At 40.1% G+C, this 4,513-nt stretch overlaps 1 protein-coding gene across 2 annotated transcripts in view; it reads left to right on the top strand.

Moving 5' to 3' along the window:
* Positions 1-4,513, top strand: part of KAT14 (lysine acetyltransferase 14) — a 49,624-nt gene that overhangs the window by 16,587 nt on the left and 28,524 nt on the right. The window lies entirely within an intron of this gene.

The following is a 4,513-nucleotide window of genomic DNA, read 5'->3' as shown; positions in this document are numbered from 1 at the left end:
GCCTCGGCCTCCCAAAGTGCTGGGATTACAGGCGTGAGCCACCGCGCCCGGCTTTACTTTTTTATTTTTTATAGAGACAGGGGTCTCATGTTGTCCAGGCTGGTCTTGAACTCCAGGGCTCAAGCAGTTCTCCTGCCTCAGCCTTCCAGAATGCTGGGATTATAGGTGTGAGCCACTGTTCCTGACTTTGTTAGAGATTTAGAATGTTTACTTGTGGTAATTACAAAGAATTTTTGAATTCCAGAGAATGTTTTTACTTTTTTAAGATTAAAAACTTGGCTGGGTACGGTGGCTCACACCTATAATTCCAGCACTTTGCAAGACTGAGGCGGGCAGATCACCTGAGGTCAGGGGTTTGAGACTAGCCTGACCAACATGGTGAAACCCCATCTCTACTAAAAATACAAAAATTAGGTGGGTGTGGTGGCAGGCTCCTGTAATCCTAGCTACCTGGGGGGCTGAGTCAGGAGAATCGCTTGAACCTAGAAGGTGGAAGTTGCAGTGAGCTTAGATCACACTTCACTCCAGCCTGGGTGACAGAGCAAGACTCCACCTCAAAAAAAAAAAAAAGAAAGAAAGAAAGAAAAAACCAACAAAACAAGGACAAGAGAGGAAAAATAATGGCAGTTACTGACTGCATCTGCTTAGGTTGCCCTTAGTTAATAGAGCTTTGTGTTATTATTTGTTTTTAACTCTGGAAAGTAGACACTCTTTTATACTTTTAACTATTTTTCATAGTGCTTAGCAAAGTCTGGGCACATGTGCATATGGCTTGTTCATTAATCACTGTTTATCATTGCGCTCTGATTTTGCTTCTATGTGCTCTCCTCAGTGGCTTGTTTGGTTCATTAGACTCGGGGATGCTGATGCACAGACCTTGCGACCATATGTTTTCGCCAAAGGTCTGTGGATCTGACAAGACTTTTATTGCTCTTGGGGACTTGTGAGTTTGCTACCACATTGGTGAATTTTTATTTGAGATTCTGATTGTGAGTTGCTATCTGAAGTCCTGCATGAGATTTGTGAATCTTGCATAATGAGGTTAGTTTAGACATGACAAAGGCTCTGATCACTTCAGGTCAGGACAGGGAGTTCATGCCTTTCCTTACTTGGGGCTCACTGCACCGTCTGTTTCTTCAGACGCTGAGAAATGACAGCTTTGCTCATGTTACTGAGAGTGTGGGAGGGCAGTCAGAAGGGGGGTGACCTTCTGCAGGCTGCTGTGAGAAAATGGAATAGACTCCCTGCATTTTTACAAAAGGGGTTATTTTAGTTCTTGAGCTATTTAGTGGTGCTAAGAAAAGAATTGACACTATAACTGGTTTTTTCTCATAAGGAAAGGAAATCTGTTGTTTTAGTTTAATGATTTAGCACTATTTATGGAACTTAATGTACCCCATTTACAAGGGATAAGAAAGGGAAAAAACTGATAAAATTGGATCTTGGAATGTTTTCATTATCTTCGACTGCTGTTCTATGTAGTGGGTTATCTCCTGGAACAAATTGGATTTAGATGGCCTGTTTTTAAGGATATTGCTGGATTTTTAACAGAAGTTGTTTTGTTGCTTCATTTGTTCATTTCTAGAGCATGTTCTGAGAGGAATCAGCTGAGCCTTATTTCTCTTTAACATGCCACTGAAAGGCATTAATTACTCTCCAGTCTCTGTGCAATTTATTAAACTAGTGTTTTGGCCATATTGGTATATCACCTGAATTATTATTTATTTGATCTTCCTATTTAAATCAGGTCACTTAAAAATACATTAATTTTAAAAAGAAACTTCACATCACCATGGTAAGTGGGAAACCTATATAAATTGTCATAAATAGAATGTAACAATAAAAATAAAACAATGCTGTTAAATTGTAGCTGGATCCCATGGCATATAATGGCAAGGCAAGGCTTTCTTCTCTAGTCAAAAAGAGGTTACAAGTGCTAATGAGAATTTAAAGCAGTAAACTTTCTCCTTGGTCTAACCAGAAGAAGCAAAAGAGAATTAGAAATCACTGTATGATTCTTGCTACCGGGTTTCATGCTACAGTGCTGTTCTTCGCTTTTGGAACTCCACTTTAAACATCAGTGATTGGAAAAGTCCCCAGAAACTACTACCCCTGAGTAGTTACCACTTGCTCAGGTATCTCTGTGTGTGAATGGTAACACGATCACCATGCTCCAGAGAAGCTGTCTGTAAAAAGCATTTATATTTAAGGTACACTTTTTTCATAGCTACTAAAGATTTTCATTCTGCTATCCATAGGATGTATTTTATTTATTTTATTTTATTTATTTATTTTTTTGAGACAGAGTTTCACTCTTGTTGCCCAGGCTGGAGTGCAATGGCACGATCTCAGCTCACCACAACCTCTTCCTCCCAGGTTCAAGCGATTCTCCTGCCTCAGCCTCCCAAGTAGCTGGCATTACAGGCATGTGCCAACACAGCTGGCTAATTTTGTATTTTTAGTAGAGATGGGGTTTCTCCATGTTGGTCTTGGACTCCCCACCTCAGGTGATTCGCCTGCCCTTGGCCTCCCAAAGTGTTGGGATTACAGGCATGAGCCATTGCCCCTGGCCTTATTATTATTATTTTATGTGTGTGGCGGAGGCTTGCTTTTTTGCCCAGGCTAGAGTGCAGTGGTGCAATCTTGGCTCATGCAACCTCTGCCTCCCAGGTTCAAGCAGTTCTCCTGTCTTAGCCTCCAGAATAGCTGGGACTACAGGTACATGCCAACATGCCCAACTAATTTTTGTATTTTTAGTAGAGACAGGGCTTTACCCTATTGGTCGGAGGGTCTTGAACTCCTGACCTCAGGTGACCCAGCCAGGACATACTTTAAATTCTTAAAAATTGTAACCATTTTTCATTGTCACGAGACCTAAGAGAATAGTATACAATGTAATGAAGTTCTAAATTTTCTTTCAGATGTTTACAGATTTTTCTTTTATGCCTTTAATGTGTTATTAAAGTTAAAATGTAAAAAAGTGTATTTTTTTTGTGCTAACTTAAATAATTTTATGTACCATTGTAGAAACAAGTTAAAAAGTATATGAAAACTTAATTATTACTGAATAATTGGGTAGTATTTGTTCATTTAATCTGCTATTATAGTCCTGGCCTTAAATTCTTCCAGAAGGTATAGTTTTGATTAGTGAAGAATAGTTTGAATATTTTCTTCTGTTACCATATTTTACTGATTTTTTTTTTTTTTTAAAGATGGGGTTTCACCATGTTGGTCAGGCTGGTCTTGAACTCCCGACCTCAGGTGATCCGCCCGCCTTGGCCTCCAAAGNTAGGTGAAGGGGAGGAAGGCAGCAAATCACACTGCCATGTGTGTACCTATGCAATAACCTTGCATGTTCTTCACATGTACCCCAAAACCTAAAATGCAATTTAAAAAAAAAAGAAAAAATGGGGTTTCACTATGTTGGTCAGGCTGGTCTTGAACTCCCGACCTCAGGTGATCCGCCCGCCTTGGCCTCCAAAGTGCTTGGATTACAGGCATGAGCCACCATGCCCAGCCCTGATTTTTTTAAGATACATAATTTTGCAAAATTTGACATCTCTGACAGCTAGATACATCTTATAGTTACTGATAGGTCATAATTTAATTGGTAGTTAGTTTTTTCTTATTTATACATAGAATGGTGTATCTGAAAGTTAATGGATCTTAGCATTGATGAAATGTGATAGAACATATTGGTAGTATCCACACTTCAATCAACTATATGAGGAAGACTCTGGGAAGGTGGCAGATAGGAAGCATCTGCCTTCCTGCTTGGACAACAGTTACACTGGCAGAATCTGACTGATGGAACTGTTTTGGAACTCTGTAGTCTAATAAAGGCTTGCAGTTTCCAAGGGAAGGCATGGACGGTATATTGTGTTTAATACTGGTCAGTTTAGTTCCTAATGCAGTAGCAGCTACTCATCCCCCTTCCCCAGCTGCTAGGGAGAGAGCTGTTTGTGTGTTCCTGGAGCAGCTTACACACAGCTTGGAGCATCCATGGTGGGCAACAATAAGCCGTTTTCCAAATATTGGGTATTTATGCTCTGATTACTGATTACTGCATCTAATCATAGAGGTGAAAAGAGGTGGCAGCCATTGTTGTTGGAGTTCCCCACATTGCAAAAATGAGTAAAGGAATTTAATAGACATTTCTTCAAAGATATAAAAATGTCCAATAAACACATCAAAAGATACTCAACATCACTAATCATTAGGGAAATGCAAATCAAATCTATAACAAGATACCATTTCATACCCCTTAGGGCAACAATGATCAAAAAACAGAAAATAACAACTGTGGGCAAGAATGTGGAGAAATGGGAACCCTTGTGCAGTGTTGGTGGGAGTGTAAAATTGTACAATCATTATTGGAAACGGTATGGTGTTTCCTCAAATAGTTAAAAATATAACGATCAGCCGGGCGCGGTGGCTCAAGCCTGTAATCCCAGCACTTTGGGAGGCCGAGGCGGGTGGATCACGAGGTCAAGAGATCGAGACCATCCTGGCC

The sequence above is a fragment of the Cebus imitator genome, unplaced genomic scaffold (genome assembly GCF_001604975.1).
Source record: "Cebus imitator isolate Cc_AM_T3 unplaced genomic scaffold, Cebus_imitator-1.0 Scaffold475, whole genome shotgun sequence".
NCBI classification, from domain to species: Eukaryota; Metazoa; Chordata; class Mammalia; order Primates; family Cebidae; genus Cebus; species Cebus imitator.
Note: the sequence above shows the minus strand (reverse complement) of the source record. Positions and strands in the feature narration are given on the sequence as shown.